This window comes from Macrosteles quadrilineatus, unplaced genomic scaffold (assembly GCF_028750875.1).
Source record: "Macrosteles quadrilineatus isolate MER2022 unplaced genomic scaffold, UCM_ALF_1.0 Scaffold_4__1_contigs__length_99947679, whole genome shotgun sequence".
Lineage (NCBI taxonomy): Eukaryota > Metazoa > Arthropoda > Insecta > Hemiptera > Cicadellidae > Macrosteles > Macrosteles quadrilineatus.
The window spans coordinates 27,649,535-27,672,659 of NW_026542597.1; the positions used below are offsets into that span (position 1 = coordinate 27,649,535).

Here is a 23,125-nt window from a genome sequence, read left to right on the forward strand (position 1 = left end):
GAGCAAAGTTTCATTACTAACACAAAATGCAATCTGTGATATAACGAGTAACGACACGGATTATTATTTATTTATTCTTCCAACGGATGATACGTCTATACCGTTTAGTATAATAAAGATAATTTATTTAATAAATAGCATCCTTTCTTGATTCAACAAACAAGCTGACGCTGGAACGGCCAGAAAAGATAACCAAAAACAATATAGGCTAAACAAAAAAATTCTGATTAATACTAAACAATAATTTTTATCAAGAATCTTTATTGCATTTGATCCAAAAATATAGACATTGGCATATTCTTATCTTAATCAGTAAGAGTATAGTATAAATTATTTCTTAGGGTTTATATTGATGTTCTCAATGTCACAATGGAAATTTTCTTTAGAATGATTATATCCTATTTGAATCTGTTCCACTATAGCTCTTACTACAATGCAGCTGGATGTCCGTCACCACATGCAACATTCACAATATCAGATTAAGATGAAATTACAACACCCAACCAAGCAGACTAAACAAAAACAAACAGAACCCCCAACGCAATCCTCAATGGGAGCAAAACTAAACTCTACAACTTTACTGCCACAATATCTCAATTCTCAAAACAATAAATAACACAAAAATTCACCCAGGCACTAAAAAGGTATATCCTTTAAAAACCGTACTACACATGTAAGAATTATATGAAGACCACAACTACCACACAGTATCTCCTGTCTCTACGACTGCAATGCAAAGGAGTAATGTAAATGTAAAATGGCACAATAATAGCACACTATAAGACCGAGAAACGATCAACAAGTTAAAAAACAAAAAAACAAATGAGCATTGATCAGACTCCACCAACTACATAAAATCAACAGTATTAAAATTACAACAAATATTTTACTCTGAAACATAATCACAATAAAATTCATACTGTACATTTCCAATTCTATACTTGGAGGACGTTTAATTGATTTGTATAGTATATGGTCTACGTCTAATCATAAATTGGGTTAGAAATAAAATTGAAAAATAAAAATTAAATAAAATGGGTCGCCATCGTGGTTTTGCCACGATTACCCACCATCTAGGTGTTTCGGTAAAAGGTGACAATCCACCACCAAGAATTGACGTGAACTTGTGTCTTAGTGCCACCCCAACAGTGTGCCACCACAATAGTTGTCGTGCATGCTCCCAACACCATCCCGACATCTCGCCACCGCAACAACCTCCAACCACTCGTCAAGGGTGGGTTCCATAATATCGACAACCATAGAAATTGATCGAAACTGAATTATTCCCAGTTTGTCGACACTGGAATATTCCCACTTAACCGACATCCCAAATAACCGACGTCGCTAATGATCGACACCACAAATTGTCGACATCCCATATTGTCGACAATGAAATAGTTTCACTATGTCGACACTGAAATAGTCCCAGTATATCGACAAGCTCCCGTTCTTCGGAGCTACTCTTGAAAAGGAGTTGTTCTAATTCATCGTTCAGTTCCTCAACTCACGAGTCGCAATATTTGATTCCGAATTCCGACGGACATCTTCAAGCTGGCCATTTATTTATTGACTAAGACTAAAAACTTTTAAGTAGCCTATATTGTAAATATTTATCTTTTTTATTTCTTTACTTTTTTACAAGAAAATAGATGACTCGAGTGTTACAAACAATAGTTTTCAAGGAATAATGTGAAATAAGTTAATTTTTATAGGATAAAAAACTTAATCAACATGATAACTTCATAACATTAGTCCTACCAGACACTAACTTCGGTAAGTCACCAACAAGAACCTAAGATACAGCTAATTCGTAGGCTAATTCTGGATCATCAAACAATATTGTAGCAAATGTTTGAATAGGCATTATCCCTAGGCTATTAGGATAGTCTCTTTTTCCCACTGACTCAGTGTCAACTTTAAGAATTTGTTTGGTACTTCAGTATTAAACGGAGGCCACATTTTGTCAGCGCGCTGCGGCGGTTATGTTAGGTTGGGTTATCGTAAATGTTATGTGTGTAGGACTTTCCTCGCTTCGTTATGAATCGAACGATACTTTCTATTATGATAACCCAACCTAACATAACCGCCGCAGCGCGCTGACAAAATGTGGCCTCCGTTTAATACTGAAGTACCATTTGTTTATGTAACAAAACTTGCTGATGGCAAAAAAATTGCATGAAGGTTTAGGCCTACTAATCGAATCGATAGTTTCAATCTATATTAGCATAGCCCAGTTAAGAAACTGTACCCGTATTTTGAATATTTCATTCCTTTAGTTAGGTTAGGTTTTACCCTAACTAACCAAACTTAATATTAGGCCTAGGGGCTTTACTTTACGTCCTACACTCATTTGAATGAAAATATCGTTCGATATATCGATTAATCGTTTGTATCATTCGATATATGGTTTGGTAAGTTAGGTAAGGTTAACCTAACGTACCGGTAGGCCTAACTAACGAAACGGTATATCGAATGAAACAATCGAACAATCGATAGTTTCATTCGAATGAGTGTAGGACGTAAAGTAAAGTGCAGCCGGCCTAGGCCTAAGTTTATCAAATGAAATAATCAATATGACTGGGACGGGTGGCGCTGTCCTGTAATCCAGCTACTAGGAGGTCACGAATTGTGGATATTTATAGGCATGCACTGTGGATTCGACACTCCCTGGTGTGGATGAACGTCCACACGAGTGAATACTTACTACGACTCTCCCCAGTACTATCCTGATAATTAGACCAATTCGTATAGTAGGCCTATACCAAGGCAATAATGTGGTTCAGATTCCACTATAAACTGTATGTCCCTAAAGGCCCGTTCACACGGGGCGAGTTTACAAGCTACACGCCAGCGTGTAAGAAGCCGGCGAGTTGGCAAGTGTGCTTGTGTTTGTTCACACGGAGCTTGCCAACTCGCAGACGTGTAGAAAGACGTTGGCGAGTGCGCTTGTAGTCGTTCACACGATGCTTTTTCCACTCGCTCAGTAGCTGGCTTGAACCAAATCCTCCAACATCTTTGAGTAACAAGCGCACACGCACAAGCAACTGTGTTCACACTGGGCTACTTTACACGCCTACTCGCGCAAAAGCTGGCGAGTTGGCGTGTAAAGTAGCGGCACCGTCAACTTTTTCCAGAGCTTTTTTACAAGCAGCTTTTGAGCGAGTACGTCGTTCACACTGAGCTATTTTACTAGCTGCGTGTAAAAAAGCCGGCGTGTAGCTTGTAAACTCGCCCCGTGTGAACGGGGCTTTAGTTGCCATTAGCTGTTTGGGCTATTAATTAACAGTTGTGTCTAAGGAATGTCGGTCTTAGTCACTAACAAGACTACAGGATCGCTCCACTCATCCTACACTCATCTCCATGATTCATCCTACACTCATCTCCATTCATACTTGGCTTAAAATACCTACTTTGTATGGTCGTCAAGTAATAAGAAAGAAAGTAGGCCTATTAAAGAAATACCTTCATTGGAATGAGTGTAGGACGTAAACTTAAGTGCTGTCAAATATTCTAGAGCTGACTTGGATTATATCATTCATTGCTGATGACTTCAATGGTAATTTTATAGATGATCCTGGAGCAAAGGCTGTAATTTGACCTGAACCCAAATTGGTCTTTATTTTAAATATTGTAAGTTAAGAGGACTGACCTTTCTGGACGACATTGCAATCGACATCACTGCAGATGAGAGAGAGACCAGAGTTGTGTACTCTGGAGGCAATTGCCATACTGCTGTGATAATGTTCCTTGGTCTAACCATAACTTAAGTGAGGTGAGTCAATATTCTTCCCCTTTTGGGATAGATTCTAGGCTATGTTTGAAGTTATTCAATGTTCAAAGCGGTACTGTGGTAAGTATTATCCGGAGGCTACAGATATGCGCTTTGCGGCGGTTATGTTAGGTTGGGTTATCATAAATGGAAAGAACATTTTTATGTCCTAGGCCTACTGTCCATATTTGGGTTTATTCTTAACTGTACAATAGGCTATCTTTTGTTTAAATCTTTTGCTTTTATAAATTTATTTTATGGACAGAATTTAACCTTCATTCAATTTTTTCAATTATCAGCAAGTTTGGTTGGTTAGGTTAGGTTATGACGGTAGCTGCCGGATGCCTAATCCACGTCCGGTTACCGGGCCCGTATCCTCTGCGTAGTTTTTTATGTACTGAATCAAAATAGACCACTATTTTTCACTGCAGATGAATATTACGGAAACGGAATAAATCGCTGCTCAAAATGTTTGAATATTCAAGGTAGGGTGGATGACATTAACAAGTGGAATGAACTGTGGGTGAAGTAACTTAAGCCTACAGCTGATTGTTTTCAACACCAAGCCATTGGAAGTGACAACTTTATTTACTAAATATGATTCTGTCTTCGCTCATAGGCCTATTGACATCACATCGATTGGCCCCGATTAATATTAATGACTGATCATATTTCTCAGCGTTCCAATGCTCTAAGTCATAGCCTCCTCTACGTATTTTATAGGCCTGCCTAATGCCTACAATTGACTAAATTCTTTACCCTAGGGGAGCGAGCAGAACTTCAGTACCGGGCTGGGGCTCAAATTCTGCCAGATGACCAATGTATTTCATTATTTATTTTTATATTATTTTTTGTCTGAATACCACAGCCCTAGACCTAGGCTGAAGTGTGAAATGTGAATTAAAATTCCGGACTAGTGCCTGTAGCGTCCTAGGACAAAAAAAAGTGTGTATACAGTTATCACATTAGTTATAAACTAATAACTAGGCAGCATTAGCGCAAAATTACACATTTTAACATGATAACAGTAATAATAAAAAGGTTGTTTAAGTCAGTCATTCACAGTTTTCAAAATGAAGCGCATGTGAATTATTTTTCCAACTGTCACCTGACAAAGTGGCCTTCCTTGTACTTATTATAGCACAGAAAGTTGCTAATTGCTGCATTTACTTACTTTTACCGCACTCATTTTTTGCCGCACTCCAGTATTCCAACTAAACAACACAAAACAGCCTGGTTTTATTAAACTAGACACGTAATACATACGTACACTTGAAAATAAGTTGGCTACCCATTTAAGATATTACGACTAGATATTATACTAGATGTTAGGATCAACTGGTACAGCTTACCATTTCACCAATGTTTGGCTTTAACCTAACCTAAAAACGTGTTGAACCGAGTTTGAAAGACTAATTATTTATATGTTTTATAATAACTGTAAGAAAAATATAATTTTCCTACAGTCAACCGACAAAGTTGGCTTCCTTGTACTGTTTATAGTACAGAAAGCTGCTTATTTATAATTTGCCGTACGGTTTATACTTAGCCGCACATCAGGATTCCAACGAAACAACACAAAACAGCGTGGTTCTATTATGCACGTAATCCGTGTACGCTTGGAAATAGGTTGGCAACACTTAAAGATTAAAATACTATGAGCAGCTGATTGACTATTATAACTACGATTTAACCTGTAATTTCGTGTTTATAGTTTCGGTATTTCTGAACTTTCTGGACTTTACTTTTAAACGTTTTTAAAACATTCCTACGATCTTAATAAACAAGAAAATACCTTTAAAGCATTTTTTTAGGCGCGGAAACCACTTCAAATTACAAAAACATACGGAACTATATTCTCAAGTCGCGGAGCACATTTCTTGCCGAGGAAAAATAGCGGAGTGATACGGACCAGGTACTACTTTCTCTAGGGCACCTATTTGTGTTGCCAGCTGAACCTAAAAACGTGTTGTATAGTGTTTGAAAGACTAATTATTTATTTATATGCTTTATAGTGACTGTAGGAAAAATATAATGCGTAACACGAGTGCAAAAGGCCTTTGCTGCACTTGAGATCATTCCGCACGAGCCGCAGGCGAGTGCGTAAACGTTGCTCTCGTGTGCAGCAAAGTGCCACTTTGCCCACTAGTTACACAAATAAAATAACTATTGTAACACAAGTGCAAACTGCTTTTGCTGCACTCGAGATACTTTCCACACTCGCCTACGGCTCGTTCGTTTAAACATTTCTCTCATGTGTAGCAAAGTGCCACTTTGCCCACTAGTTACAATAGTTTTTGGTGGAACATGAGGATAATTTATAATCTGTATGCAAATTTTTAGTTTTTATAACAATTTAAAACTAGGCCCCTACTTAAAATTTATTTGGATTACATCTCGAAACATGTTGTTTGGAAATGTCTTAATTAGGCTACCGGTATAGCTTGCATTTTTCCAAATTGGGAAATAACAATTAATTAATGTTTGAAGCAATTTATTTTGTCCAAACCAAATTATTGATAAAAGTTCTAACATTTATATTAACTTGACCCAGATTGCCAAAAATTTCATCTATTAGCTGTACCTATTTGAATATCGCAAATCTAGAAAGGAGTGTACACTCTTGTATTATTTGTTAGACTAAAATTATTTGTATAACACTATTTTTTATTTTTTGCAATATTTCTGTACAGAGCTGTAGCCTACCAGTAGAATGGGGGCGTTGTAATTAATATCCTCCGACATTGGAGGGTACAGGGGAGAGGTGCCAGAGGAAGAGGAGATGGAGGATGGGGCGAAGTAAAGACGAAGATTGAAGAGAGCTAACTTATGGTAAGTTTTGCCATTTCCTCAAATTTAATACTTATAAATCCAGGGCCGTGTCCTGAAACCTATGTCGCATAACCCTCCTGAATTCCTAGTGTATCGAACATTTTAACTGGAGAGGTGCCCAAAATTTGCTTTTGATTTTTAGGAAATGTAGGCTATATTTTTTGACAACATAATTATTCTGAATATGTCATAGTGTTTACATTTGGTAAGTACTGAAACAAAAATTATTTTAAGAGAAATGGAAAAGCGTTGTCAACAGAAGCAGTTGAAAGGAGTAGTAAAATTCTGATAGATCAATAAGGTATTTAGTACGAGCGTGCTTCAATTTATCTTATCTTAAAGTTAACTCCAACCTCCTTCAAATGCTGTTCAAATAAATAGTACCCTACAAACTTGAAAAGCCTTAAAAATACTCTTCTGTTTCATTGATGATCATTTGACATAAAATGTTGTCCACCAAGCCAATTTGTTATCTTAAGAAATAAAAAAGGTCATTCAGGGCGGTTGACAAACAAAATTATTTTACGGTTTTCTTTGCCGCCCTGTCAAGCCAGTGTGTGGCGGAGGGTGGTGGGAATAGGGTTGTTACAAAGCCAACGTGTGAACAATTTTTAGTAGCCATGGAGCTGTGGACAGCTGAGCACCATGTATTTTTGTAGTGGAAGTGTTTTTAAAAGTTGCTATACCTGTGTAGCTTTACAGTAGATGTTTCAATGTGAATCAAAGAAGAAAAGTCCCAACTCGCAACATCATTTTGGGTAGCAACTTTAGAGCTACTAGTTCAGCATTGAAACTAAAATCAATAGGCCATCCAAGGTCAGCCCAGATACTAGAGAACTTCAAGAGAGTGAGGGAGAAAGACTATGTGTTGTGGTTGAAAGTGTGATTCGTCGCTCATAACGCAATTTTGTCACATGTAATCAAATCAATCACTGGTTCTGAAAATGAGATGCACTTTGCTTAGCCACTGGGCTTCAACTGTTGCACTATTGCCGTTTTGTATCAATAAAAAGTGCAGGTCATATCATAAAATTCTTCTACTGAGTGGCCAGACATGTGCACAGCTACAGCTTATCCAAGTGCAGACCCACAGCAAAATGTTGTTTCAAGTTGGGACTTTTCCCCTTGGACCCATGTTGAAACGTGTACGGGACTACCCCTGAACAGCTACACCGGAATTGCCACTTTTAAAAAACACTTGCACTACAATTGCATGGTGCTCAGCTGTCCACAGCTCCATGGCAACTATAAGTGTCTGCACGTAGGCCTTAAAGCGCCCCTATCCCCACCACCCTCCGCCAGTCGTCACAGGGCGGCGAAGAAAACTATCAGATAATTTTGCCACACTCTGTACATTATATTTTGTCCTATACAAAATGGGTTGTATGGGTGTCTGCACTTATATATTGAAACAAACGACTACTGCATTTGTGGCAAAATTAAACGATATTGTCCTCGGTAATGACCAAATCGTGAGCGTCTTCCGTGTCTGCAGGGTCATCATCTTCGTCTTCCACAGTCGCCAGTGGTTATAATCGTGGGCATCCTCGGAGCAATCGTGAACATCTTTCGCGGTTGCGAGGCCTGATTATCATCACCCGCGATCGCTGGTAGTCGTAAATTTTGATCACGCAATCTTTGCAGACGCTTTCGCCTATCATGAGAATACAAGTTAAACTTGGATTATTGTACCCCCTAATTCTAACAGATTGTGGGAAAATTTATTTTCCAAGAGAAAAAAAAGCATTCTTTTGAGGCCGCAAGTGAGTCCCCTTCCCAGGCCGAAGCCCTCGGAAATCACAGTGTCCGCCGTTAGGGGAATACGGCCCTGATATTTGGAGACCTATGTTGGTGTGGGGCCTGGTGCGAACCGCCCCCCCCCCCCTCAGTACGCCACTGAGCACATTAAATAACAATAAAAGTATGCATAAAAAGACTAAACTTGTTCAGAATACAGTTTTTTGTATTAATTTTTGTTCTGTTTTCCAGGCCTGATGACAGGGTAGAAGGCGATGGAGGCATGGTGGTTGGGGGAGAGGAGGCTGAAGAAGTGGAGACAAATCAGTTTAGATTCATTATGTTGATTAGTTTAATATTTATTTGGAATATCAGTATACTTTTATTTAAATTTTTTTCTCATTTTATTTTTTTCTCATTTAGATTATTAAACTAAGATCATTTTATTGTTTTTATGAAAATGTTTTCTTAAATTTTTAATATTTGTTTGTACTTCTGCCTGGTAAAAAAATACTGTTTTTTTTAGTATGTTTGTTAAAATTATTACTTTCACTAACTGACCTTGTCTTGGGTGAAAAGAGATATCTTGATATTTAACTAGCAGGGTGCCTGTTCTATAGGCGGGGATCGTATAAGTCAGTTGAAACCTTCTTATATTTTGATAAGTTGTAAATTAATCATTTTCAACTTTATATAGTGTAGATCGCTACTCCTGTATTGATGTACTGAAATGAATAAAATTATATGAAATGAAATGTTGTTAGCGAATTTCCCATTTACTGTAGTACTAATAGTAAGACCTGGACCCGGGACCGATTTAATTTTTCGTTTTGAGGGCCCTAGAGGTCAAAAACACCATCCGTTAAAATTCATATATATATATATATATTTATGAAAAAACAGTTCATATTTATTTATTTTGTTCATTTTTACATTTTTCATTAATTTCTCTGTGCTTGAAAACATTTGTATTAAAAGAAAATTTGCAATGTTTCATGTTTCATTTATCATAAACTCTATCAAGATCTCCTCAAGAATAATATATATTTGTATATATGTGTCCGTTAGGGTGATAACTCGAGCAAAAATGGTCCGATTTTGATGAAACTTGGTAGAAACGTGTAAACCTACATTTATTCAAACGAGTTCGCGAACAAGCATAATCGGACAATGGGAACAGGGGTTTATGGGGTAAAAATTGGTTTCACCTATTTTTTATTCTCAAAACAAAAAGTTTGCAATTTATTTTTTAACCGTTTTGTAGAGCTTAAAAAAAAGAAATAATTTAGTATATTGAAGCGCTGTCGTATGCCTAACGGTCACGGAAAAAATTCAAAAATATTTTAATTTAAAATTCCCTTGTTATTCTAATGGAGAAAATTAAAACTGTTGTAGTTTACTTGTTTGTAGATATATGTTGATAAAATTTGGCTAATTTATTTATTTCATCTTATACTATTGACGTATGGTCAAAAAACACTTTTTACCTTCCCCGTAGCAGCAAATCTAGTAGGGTGAAAACCTAAAGGGTAGGTAAGGTGTAGGTGTTTACATATTTCCAGCATGAAGAGCCATTTTGAACAATATTTTTGAAGATTTTCAATGTTTTTTCGTGTGTCTGATTAACATGGATATGGATGTCACTGAAAGAGCCACCCTGGAAAATATACCACACAAACTGACCTTGTGAAAATAGGGTCAGGAAAGTAAAAACCTGTCATTGTTAGTGTCAGCCCGGTTTTCTGGCTAGTCAAACTAGCCTATAACTGAATAAGTTACACTCACTTACCATGGTTGGAATATACAGGCAAATCTCAATCATTCTTAATACTTATTTTAATAGACATCTCTTGTGTTTGCATTGAACAGTGTGGCAGAACAAAAACCAATGCAAACATCTATAATGAGAATCATAATTATAATTACTAGTGTACCTGTTGCTGGAATTCGAGCAATTGCGGAGCATTGCAGGCGACTCAAAGATTATGGAAATACTTACGATCTACACAACAGTTAGATATCAAAATCTTTTGTAAATATCTTATCTTTTTTCAAAAAGCTACTCTTGTTTTTTTAATGTTTTTAGTGTAAACAAAATTTCTATTTCTTTTACCTGGATGTGTTCTATGACTTTTTCTATGTTTCCATTGTTTGCCAATCGGTTACCTATATCAATGATTGCTCAAGAAATGTAGCACAGTGTTAATTCAGTTTTATTTTTAGCTTATATCAAATTGTCCAGGATTTCTCGCTCTTTTCCATTGTAATAATTTTTACCAATCCAAGTTTCGTCTACAGATGCAATTGCCAAAGAATATCACCTAGGTACGTACAATCTCCAAGAAGTGGTAAAAAAGGCAGAAACCAACCCATACAATAGATATAAGTTAACTCCATAAGTGATATTAGGATTTTCCACTGATTTGGTAATAGAACATTATATTGCAAAACATAACACGATGCAGAAGAAAATCAATTTTAAAATCAGAAAAATCCATTACAAATGCTGTACTTTATTTTGACAAATTCAATAAATCACAATTTAAATATTAACAGCTGTTGCATTAAAAATGCATATGGTCGTAATGTAAACAAATCTGAAGAGGGAACTTTAAAGGCCTCTGGGGCAGAGCCCCAAGGGAATTTACCTTGTTTCTCTTTTGATGGCTCATCTACAGACCAAGACCTTTCTTTAGAGACCCCTACCAAGTTTCTACGCCCAGCCGTTCTCTCAAATTAGCTGCGACAAAAACCCCGTTTTTCCTCCATAAGAATAACATGGGATGGGAAATTTAAGGCCACTGGGGCAGAGCCCCAAGGGAATTCACCCTGTTTCTCTTTTGATGGCTCATCTACAGACCAAGACCTTTCTTTAGACACCCCTACCGATTTTCTACGCCCAGCCGTTCTCTCAAAATAGCTGTCACAAAGAAAAACAGTTTCAAATTAATATATAGATTATTAATAATTATTAATTCAGTAAAAGAGTAAACAAACAAACAATAAATCTTCATAAATAAAATTAGAGTTTTGTACATTGCTCAGAATTATATATTAAAACGTTTTTATTAGCTCGATTTCTAGTCCTGTATAAATTTTGCAATCAATTTTATACTAAGTTCCCGAAGAGCTAGAGACTTGAAACTTGAATCATAGCTCACAAATGGATGACAATGCAATATTATATAATTTAATTTAATTTTCATATTTCCCTTGGGCTATGCCCTGCCAGATTCTTCAGTTAATACAGATTCCGAATATATAACTTTAATTGCAGTCAACCTATTGTATGCACGGCCAGGAGGTTATTAACAACCGCGTGCACGGCTTGAGGAACTGACATATCTGCGTCGAGTCCCCCTTTGTGGTGGGGGAAGGTTGCTGAAACGGCGCGCTTTTTATCCCAAATCTCCTATCTACCCGGTGTTCCAGTTGTGTTATATAGTTCGACTAGCTGTACCCGCAGGCTTAGCCCCGTTTAACTTCTTAATTTTCAAGATGAGCTCGTTCGCATGGCTCAATCACGTCCTGGTTGAAGTTCGTTCGCTACGCTCACTCACTTTAAGGTTGGAGCTCGTTCACTGCGCTCACTTGCCTTCAGGTTAGCTCGTTCGCTACGGTAACTCGCCTCCAGGTTGAAGTTCGTTCGCTACGCTCACTCACCTTTTGGTTGCAAATTAGCTGTTGTCATAAATGTAAGAGATAATAGTGCTGCACCCTGTTGGTAATCCTTGTAACTTTAATGCTATTGAACATCATAGAACAGAACCAACTTGTTTAATTGAAACAGCTGTTAAGATTCATTAATTCCATTTAAATATGAGTACTCATAAGGTTAACATGGGAAACTCCAGAGCCACTGGGGCGGAGCCCGAGAGTCAGATCAGAATAAAAACAACTTAGTTTTCCTATATAATGCCTAAAGAATCAGTGTACCAAATTTCAGCCTCCTAGGTAAATGGGAAGTAAGAGAATTAGTGATGAGTGAGTGAGTGAGTCAGTCAGTCAGTGAGGGCTTTGCCTTTTATAAATATAGATGTATTTGACACATAAACAAAAACATATGATCAGCTGTTGACTTTTGAATGCAGTAGATAAAGAAATAGCTGATAGCAAATCCACAGATATTAGAACAGAAACGGTATGAATCGTAAATATAATCAAATGACGACACTAGCTTGAGGTCCGTGACGTAGGAAGTGGTGAAGGAAGTAGTAATGGTGAGCAGTCTGGAGTCTGGAAACTGTTTATGACGATTAGATTTAGGTATCTGCATTCCTAAAATTCTATGGGAAGGGAGGAAAACAGGTCCGCGATGTATAGGAAGTGGTGAAGGAAGTAGTCAAGGCGAGCTGTCCGGAGTGTGGGAACTGTTTATGACGATTATATTAAGGTATCTGCAATCCTAAAAATGCTTTTGGAAGGGAAGGAAACTGGTCCGCGACGTATGAAGTGGTGAAGGAAGTAGTAAAAGCGAGCTGTTCGGGGTATGGGATCTGTTTATGACCATTAGATTAAGGTATTTGCAATCCTAAAATGCTATGGGAAGGGAAGGAAACAGGTCCGTGACGTAGGAAGTGGTGAAGGAAGTAGTAAAGGCGAGCTGTTCGGGGTATGGGAACTGTTTATGACGATTAATTAGATTAAGGTATCTACAATCTTAAAATTCTATGGGAAGATAGGGAAACAAGTCCACAACGTAAGAAGAGGTGAAGGAAGTAGTAAGGTGTGGAGTGTGGGAACTGGAAACCATTTGTAGCAGTTAGATTAATGTATCTGCAATGCTGAAATGTTATGAGAAGGGATGGAAGCATGCCCACGACATAGAAAATGGCGAAAGAAGTAGTAAAGGCTAGCAGTGCAGAGTGTGTGTTTGTGGCAATTAGATTAACGTATCTAAAATCCTAAAATGCTATGGGATTGGGAAGAGAGGGAAACAGGTCCACGACGTAGGGGGTGGTGAAGGAAGTAGTAAAGGCGAGCAGTGTTGAATGTGGGAATGGATCAATGTATCTGCAATGCTAAAATGCTATGGGAAAGAGACTGTAGACTGTAGGTCAAAATGGTTATAAAGCACGAATCGATACATATTTCGATACATGCAATCGTTTGTAATAGACATTTACAGCTGAGTTGACAACAGCTGATTTTTACTCCATTGAGGCTAAAAACGATTTTTACTCCCTAAAGAGTAAAAATGCTACTTTAGACCAGCAAGGCATGCATTAAAAACAACTGTTTTTACTGCAGTATGACAAAAACAATATAATATGAGCCCTTGATGACTCTGCTCAATTTTGTGGATGCCTCTGCTAACGCCACCTAGTTATTATAACTAACAGTATAATTGAAGGATTGTTTGGAGAGATTTAGATTATTCCAGACAATTCACGACCGTACCGCTTGTCCCTGACCATTACGTTTATGATTTCTATAATATAAATTTCTAAAATTAAAATATCATCATATTTATTTCAATATTTTATACACAAAAGAAGCACACCTCTATAGAAACATAACGATTTTTCGGGTCTCAGGTAAGTTTTTTCTAAGTTATACTACAAACTTAAAAAAATGTTATTGGCTTTTTTTAAATTTCTTTATTTTTTTTATTTTTTTTTAGAAAGACCAAATAAACCAAAACCTTAGTGAGCTGTTTATTGTGGCCCTAAAAGTAAATGAATTTATAGCAAAAAATAGTTATAACAATAATATTGACCATTTTTAATATTCAGTTTTATGTCCAAGATGGTCGTGATAAAATTTTGTGTTTTTCCATCAAAGATGCTCTATTAATGAAAAGTTACCAAAGATATTGCGCTACCATGGCCATTTGAGGAAACTTCAAATGTTAATGAAATAAAAAAATACCCCCGCTGCAGCAAACCTGCCGACTAAGCAAATTTCCATTTGCCTGGATTGATTTTCAATTAATCTATTAAATTAACAATCATGTTTAACGAGTACCTAGGTTAGCTGCTACAGGGAAACTAATAAAGTATGTTTTTTTTTATATCAATAGCTTAGTTTGAAATAAATAAATTCACCAAGTTTGATCAAAATATATCCATAAACAAGCCCACTACAACATTTTACAATATTCTCCATAAAAATAACATGGGAATTTTAAATTAACAATTTTTTGAATTTTCTCCGTAACCAATCACTGTACAAAAAACACTTTGGTATACTAAATTATTTGTTTTTTTTAAGCTCTTTATAAAGGTCTGGAGACAAATTGATAAATTTTGTGTTTTAAGAGTAACTTATTTTTACCCCATAAAACCCCGTTCCCATGGTCCGATCATGCTGGTACGCGAACTCATTCAAGTTTATCCGGCCTTACACCTTAAAACCGAATTTTATCAAAATCGGACAAAAATTACTCAAGTTAGTTTCCAGACGGACGCACATATATATATATATATATATATATATATATATATATATATATATATATATATATACCTAGATATACATATATAAAAAATTGAACAAATGGTGTTTTTGGCCTCTGGGGACATCAAAATTAATAAGCAAATCGGTCCCGGGCCTAGGTGAGGCCATGAGACCTACGGTAATAGTTACTTCCCTATAAGGAAATTCGGTAAAATAATAAAAGTTTCAAAAAATGGATCAAGAAATTTTTAAAGTGCTTTTCCTGAAAACGTACGTTTCAAAATTTTCCATCACATCTTTAATGATAAAAGAGGAAGTTTGTGTATATATATATATATATATATATATCTTACTAATATTATAAAATCTGAAAGTTTGTGAGTTTGTGTGTATGTTTGTTGCTCAATCACGCATAAACTACTGGACGGATTGGGCTGAAATTTGGCATGATGATAGCTCACATTCCCGATTAACATTAAAGCATATTCTTATCTCAAAAACCCTTTCGGGCTCCGCCTCAGTGGCTCTGTAGTTCCCCATGTTAATCTTATGATTTTTCATATTTAAAAGGAATTAATGAATCTTAACAGCTGTTTCAATTAAACAAGTTGGTTCTGTTCTATGATGTACAATAGCATAAAAGTTACAAGGATTATACCAACAGGGTGCAGCACTATTATTTTTTTTTTAATTTATGACAACTAATTTCCAACCAAAAGGTGAGTGAGCGTAGCGAACAAACTTCAACCAGGACGTGAATGAGCCATGCGAATACTTATGAAGTTAAACGGGGCGAAGCCCGCGGGTACAGCTAGTATATATATATATTTGAACGTTATGGACTCCAAAACCGCTCGACAGATTGCAATGAAACTTTCAGGCAGTATTAAACATTATTCAAGGATGGTTTGGGTGAAGTTTGGTGCAGATCCGTCAAAAGGGCTCCGCCGCAGTGGCTCTATAGTTTCCCATTAGTTCGCCTTATGAGTACTTATATTAAATGTAATTAAAACAGCTGGTTCAGCTAAACAATTTGATTCTGTGATGTTCAATAGTTTCATTCAAAAGTTAATAGGTTTACCAACAGGGTGCAGCACTATTATTTTTTTTTATTTACGACAACAGCTAATTTGCAAATAAAAGGTGAGTGAGCGTAGTGAACGAACTTCAACCTGGATGCGACGAGCTCATCTTGAAAATGAACGAGCATTTGACATAAAACAACATTAGGACCTCGATGGGACAGGACGACGTCTGTCGGGCCAGCTAGTAATTATATGGAAAGAAACTCAAATAAAACCGTAGATTTCCCACATGCCTCTGTCTTGATCTGATATAGATGCTTGAAATAGATTTAACCTCCACACACATTAAAAACTAAAAATTAGAAAATAATTTATAAATAAAAAAAAACTTTTTAAAACAAAACGTTTTAAAATTCACTAAAAAGTAGAAAATAATTTATAAATATGTGTAGAGTATAAATACTTGTAAGATTTAAAACGAAAACATTGGGTGCATGCAATTGATAATAATACTGATATTATTGATATTAATATTGATAGTTCAATAGGTGAAGGTAATTGTAAATTATATGCACCCCTCGTTTTTCGTTTTAAATCTTGCAAGTATTTATACTCTCCACGTTTTAGTGCGTTTAAAAACGTTTTGTTTTCCAAAAAAAGTTTTTATTTATAAATTATTTTTGATTATTTTTACATTTCACACAATAAAGAAGCGGAAACAACGCAAACAAGTCTTATATCTCAATTGCTGACTATCTCTCCAGCAGTATACAATGCCCGAGCGGAAATGCCGGAAATGCCATTGATATCAAAGGCTTGACGTGTGCCTCCCAACGGCTACAGTTGCGGTCATACCAGCAGACTGTACTTTTATGATTCAAATTGTCTAGGTCTAGGTCAATGCGGAACTTTCGCACGTTATTAAAATAATACTTGTACTGTAATAATAATTTCAAATACAAATAACAAATCAAAAATTATTTTACTTCACTTCAAACAGAGACATTGAGACATATATTTATAACGTAATTAATTATTGGTTTCCACTACAATATAAAATATTTAAAAGTCCAACTCCAACTGAAAAGAAGAGTGCTATAATGTTGAAACCTGTTAATAATTGTGCATTTAAAATACAGAAATACCCTACAACATATAATTAAAGCTCCATATACAAAATTGTGTCAGAAAAAAGTTCAGGTTGGTTTTATTCGCCAAATCAATAAAACATGCAGTAACGTAATCTGTAAGCTACTACTTTCATTTAACAATATACAGGAAGTGTACTATTCCTCCTGTAGTTGCCCGATTGCACCTGGTCAGGAATTAGGTCCACCCTACGATTGCACCGACAGCCCTTTTTGGTGGTACCCGTTAATAATGTTTGTATACTTTTAATCTTTCAGTACCTATAGTATTAAAATTATCCAAAGCTGTAAAACTGATTTGTTTAATAAAACAAACATTATCAGGTTGATTATACATTGCACGAAAAAATACATAAAACCTAAATTGCTTTTCGCCGAATACACACCAAGTCCATACCATAGATAAAACAAAAACATACTCCTCAAGGAGTATGTTGAGGAGTATGTTTTATCTATGTCCATACACAAGTCTGGAAAATCTGCGTTAGTGAACTATAGGTAGCCATAGATGAAGTAATATTCAAATTAGTATATTATTCGTTCATACTATGGCTAGGTACCCGAGAATTTTCCTCATCACGATCACCAGTACTTTTGGTTGAATAAGGCCTTCAGGGAATTTTGGGTAAGTCACAGACTGCACATAGAGGCGTGTGTACACAGTAACACAGAGAGCTTCTTTCTAATTTTTCTTCTGGTCCAAGAACTGTAAGTTGAATGGCCTTTGTGAAAAACGCGTAATACATGAATACTAGAGCACCTGTTGCTCGAATTCGAGCAATTGTAAAGTATTACAGGCGTTATTTCAAAACGAATAACAGTCATAATTTCCGATTATGACTCAAAAGAGTCAACTCAAAGATAATGTAATCAATCACTCCACTCTAGTTATCGAAACTGCAAACGAACTCAATCTGAAAACGAACACTATTGTGCTGTGTATAATGTGTTTACTAATGAACAGCTGTAATTAATACAATAAAGATATTATTTGTCTGTTTTTTTTTTATCATAAGAAATACATTGGGATTTTGATGGACTGTGGGGCAAAGCCCGAGGACTTTTATTACAGGAATTTGTGAAAGGGAGCATCTACACAAAAAATACTTAATTTTGACACATCGTTTGTCAAACCGATATAATTGACGCTCAATTACATGGTAGATAGTTGTAAAGTTGAATTAACGTAACACTTCCGACTAGTTTTACTCAAATTATCCTTATTGGGCGAAGCTCACTTTCCTTCACTTTGTAACTTCTTTTTAAGAGCATCAGAATGTAACGGCTTGAAGAATTGATATAAAATTTGGCCAAAATCTAAAAAATACTGAGCACAATGTTTTGGTAAAAAATATTTGCAAATTTCCTTCTGGATTTTGTTTTACGGGTCACGCAATTTCGCTTGTCATTTTAATGTAAGTTGAAAGAAAAATTATATTGGGTTTATCTCGTTTCATTATGTTAATTGTTTGTAACTGTTTTGTTTACATTTCAATGTTTACTTTCATCCTAGGTTAAAGTTGGAATGTAACAGTTTATCAATGGAAGTAACGCGTTTTGCTATATTTGTTTTGAGGATGCCTCAATTAGGCCACGTCGTAATATTGGTCGTCGCACCAACACGATTACTAGAAAAATAGTATTTTTCTAGTAATCGTGCTCACCAATAATGCAAATATTGTAAGATAGCGGCGTCGTGAACAAGAAGAACTAGACGAAGCAGTGGCGGAAGAAGCTGATAATGATAGGCAGTTAGCTTATCAATTCCAACATGAATTAGATGCACTAAAATTTTCACTTGCACTAACTGTCATCGCCAACAACTAACAGCTTCAAACCAATCACCGATTTGTCCGGGTTGTCGTTCAAATGCAACAAAATTCACGGTGTTAAATGGATGTGTCAAGTGTCCCGAACGAATTAACTGACCTAACGATTGTAGAACAAATGTTGATTGCACGAGTACATCCCGCTATGAGCATTTACAAAGTACAAGCAAATGGGTCAGGATGGCCAGTTTCAATACAAAGGTAACATCATTTATGTTGAGCAAGATATTAATGAAATAGCATCTGTCATACCTACATTACCCGAAAACTTAAAAGTCATCAACCAAGCTGTTGTGGACATTGGATCTTCAGAATATGGCTTAGGTTTGTCCTACGTGTAGGCCTATCAAGAGTTAAGATATTCGAAGGCCTGCTTCTGGATCCACCATTTTCACTAGACCGATTGATGTCAATTAGACACGGATCATGAGCAAAGAAGAAAGAAGCTCTTTACCGTTTAAACGAAATGTCAAATACACATGTCTAATAACCTTTTATCAATTCTTATTCTTAACTAAATAAATGAACTATCAGATAAATTTGTCATTCTTTAGAACTTAAATAATATCGGGCAAACAAACGGTGAATCTGTTGAAAGGGAACATATTGTAGGTCGTTAGCTACTTTAGCCACTGACAATCTTTAAATAATGCTTCGCTCATTTATGCGTCTAAAAATGTAACGGTAGACCACCCTAGTGTATACCATATACGAGAGAGGTCGTCCAGTGGCCAAAAACTATACCAAAATAATCTAAAGGTACAGAGTTCTCTATTTCCACCCCGCACTGTAAGTAATACATGTGATTGGAATTTCTTCCATTTGTTTTGATTTTCCGCTGTTTATATTTCGTTGTTATTTCGTCACCAGCATGACAACCCATATATGGCCCATTTGCAAATTTGTTTAAATTTTTAATCTATTTTGTGATTATTTTGAGCCTATTTTAATTTTTAAATACCCTCACCACAGCAAACCTGTAGACTAAGCGAATTTCAACTTGTCTGATTACATTATTACTAAAATATTTCCATGAATAATACATATTTATTCCCAATTTAATTATCATTAGATTCAACGAGTGCTTAGGTTTGCTGCTACGGGGAAGGTAAAAAGTGTTTTCGACCATACGTCAGTAGTATAGGATGAAAAAACTAAATTTGCCAAATTTTATCAACATACATCCATAAACAAGTAAACTACAACAGTTTTCATTTTCTCCATAAGAATAACATGGGTATAAATTACACTATTTTTGAACTTTCTCCGTGACCGTTAGGCATACAACAGCGCTTCAATATACTAAATTATTCCTTTTTTAAAGCTCTACAAAACGGTTTAAAAATAAATTGCAAATTTTTATTGTTTTGGGGGGAAAATGGAAAAATCCTAGTTTTACCCCATAAACCCCGTTCCCATGGTCGGATTATGCTGGTTCGTGAATTCGTTCGAATAAACGTAGGTTAGCACGTTTGTACCAAATTTCATCAAAATCGGATCATTTTTTGCTCGAGTTATCGAGTTAAGGACACACATATTTAATACCTATATATCAATTTGAACGGATGGTGTTTTTACCTCTAGGGGCCTCAAAACGAAAAATTATATCGGTCCCGGGTCCAGGTCTTACCATGAGTAACGGTAATAGCTTATTCCCTATATGGGAAATTCGCTAAAAGATTCTACACATCTACATGAAAATATCTTTTCAGCAGTATGCGTAAAATTTCCCTGCAATGCACACGAGATGAAAAAAGTTGTAAACAAACATGCTTGCCTATGAATATTTAGATTGGGCTAAAGGAGACCGAAAATGGATATTTTTATTCAAACCACAAACTCGACAGCTTTGGCAAACAATACCATAGATTCAAATAGTGCATCAATAACAAATAGGCCTACATCAATACTTTTGCCATATTGGTAATGGAAAGGTTAACAAAAGAATCAAAGCATCTGCAGTTTGTTTAGGAAAATTAACGCAGTTTTTCATTTCCTCATTTCCGATGTAAGTTCTGGAGAACGTAAAATTGTTATTTGGGTTGATCTGTTTTAACACTAAGCTAGCAAGTTAAATGAAAAAGCTATTTACTATATCGTTATATATTTCTATTTCATATAAATTTATGATTGAAAAAACTTTGGATGGATATCATAATCATCCTCAAGCAAATTTTGGCCTAGGTAGCAAGTCTTAACTACCTTCTTCTTACACGAAAAAAACAAGTATAATTTGACAAAATGTCAGATTATTTTAAAGCCTTCAAACAACAGAACACAATTTATATACACATGATAGTTGGGATAGCATTGCCAAATTTGAAGGAGACTGCAAGCGCGGTGAATAGAAGTCGTTCGGAGTTAAGAAAAAGAACGACTCTCCATTACATATGCATCTGGACTCAACCGAGCTGTTCAGCAAGAGCTGTTCACCTTCAATTTGAATCTCCCGCTCTTTGTCGATCTGTTTTGCTTGTCGACATTTTGCGTGTCGATAAAGTGGGAAAATTTACACAACCGTCCCACATAACAGACATCCCACATAACCGACATCCCACTTTACAGACATCCCATATTACCGACACTGTCGCCATTTTGAGTTGTCGACAAAGTGGGACTATTTCAGTGTCGATCTTTTGGGATGTCGATAAACTGGGTCCCCACGCTCGTCAACGAGGTGGGTTGGCGTGAATGAACCCTAAGTGCCACCCTGACTACGTGTACCCATGACAACCTGCAGCCACTATAGTTTTCAAAAATTTTGGCCCAATATCTGATGACTATAGGGGATTAACAACTGTGATGATATGGTAAAGAGGGTTCTACACGACTATGATGTTTATTTTACTATCATACTGGAGGACCTTGTGCTGCTCCGCAGCGTTGAAATTTGTTAATACTGTTAATACTGTTCTATGAAATGGCGACCATACAAAGTAGGTATTTTAAGCCAAGTATGGATGGAGATGAGTGTAGGATGAGTGGCACGATCTTGTAGTCTTGTTAGTGACTAAGGCCGACATTCCTTAGACACAGCTGTGTATTAATAGCCCATACAGCTAATGGCAACTAAGGGACCTACAGTTTATTGTGGAATCCGAACCACATTTTTGCCTTGGTAATTACGAATTGGTCTAACTATCAGGATGGATAGTACTGCGGATAGTCGTAGTACTCACCCGTGCGGACGTTAATCCACACCAGGGAGTATCGCATCCACAGTGCATGCCTATAAATATCCAAAATTCGTGACCTCCTAGTAGCTGGATTACAGGACGACGCCACCCGTTTTGTTTGAGTAATACAGTATCTGAAGCTTAACTGATTCAAACGATCAATATCTCAAATGAAAACCTTTATTTCTAGGAGTATTTTAAGACTAAGACATATACAATCTATAAAAGATGAAGTACCTATGCCAGATATTTTCTTATGCGTGTAAACAAGATGTTCTAAATTATTCCGTTTTAATTGACTACTCAAGTCCCCTACGTAGGACCATAGACAAAGAGAATTAAATATAGACCGTCAGCTGTGCTGCGGTTACCATAGGTTCTGGCGCAGACCGCTGGAAGCACCCGTGCAGTTACATAGCGTGCATGCCTTAACTACACGGTGCTCCCAGCGGTGTGCGCCAGAGCTTATGGTAACCGCAGCACAGCTGACGGCTATATGCCTCCCTCATTTAAGCACAAGCAGGCTTAAGCTTTGCTTAGCTGTTTTCTAAGTTAGGTTAGCCTAGACTCAAGATTGAGCAACCGCCATTATACTACGAGTGCGACGTTGCCAATGTCTATTTTACAGAGTATTCATTCACGTAGACATATGCGTTCAAGTGTATACATCAACAACGTCGCAGTGTCGCACGCACACCCGCCCGGCTATATTATACCATCTATATTATAACATTACACGGAGTATGCTTAATCTAATACTCCCCTGGATACTGGCGCGCTGTGTGGTGGAAAAACGGGCTGTGCCCACCATTCGAAATGGTGGGATATTGAGGCCGGCGTGTCGTATGAACCTCTCTCTTTTACACAAACATACATTCATTCTTTCATCCTGGGGCCCATTTCATAATAAACTACAAGTTACAAGTTACAACTTGTAACTTGTAATTTCCATTAGATTTGCATTGGGCGATCAGCTGATTTACTAATAATATTAGTAAGTACTTTATTATGAAATGGGCCCCTGCTCTGCTACACTTATTTTTTAACATAAAGATTTAAAATGTAAATGTTTTTTTAGACAGTGCTTATTACTGTGTTGTTAGTTTGAACCTTAACATATTTTTTTATAGTTTATTTAGGCAAATTAAGATTGATGGTAGTTTTTTAACACCACTAAAAACGTGGAAAAAATAGTAAGCGAGGAACTATT

General features: G+C 36.4%; 1 long non-coding RNA gene across 1 annotated transcript; it reads left to right on the plus strand.

The window, feature by feature from the left end:
- Nucleotides 1-1,545: 1,545 nt before the first annotated feature.
- Nucleotides 1,546-8,723, plus strand: LOC128992376 (uncharacterized). Its single transcript, XR_008490712.1, has 4 exons — nt 1,546-1,773; nt 3,569-3,772; nt 6,463-6,601; nt 8,591-8,723. It is a non-coding gene; the product is annotated as an uncharacterized LOC128992376 (long non-coding RNA).
- The last annotated feature ends 14,402 nt before the right edge of the window (nt 8,724-23,125 follow it).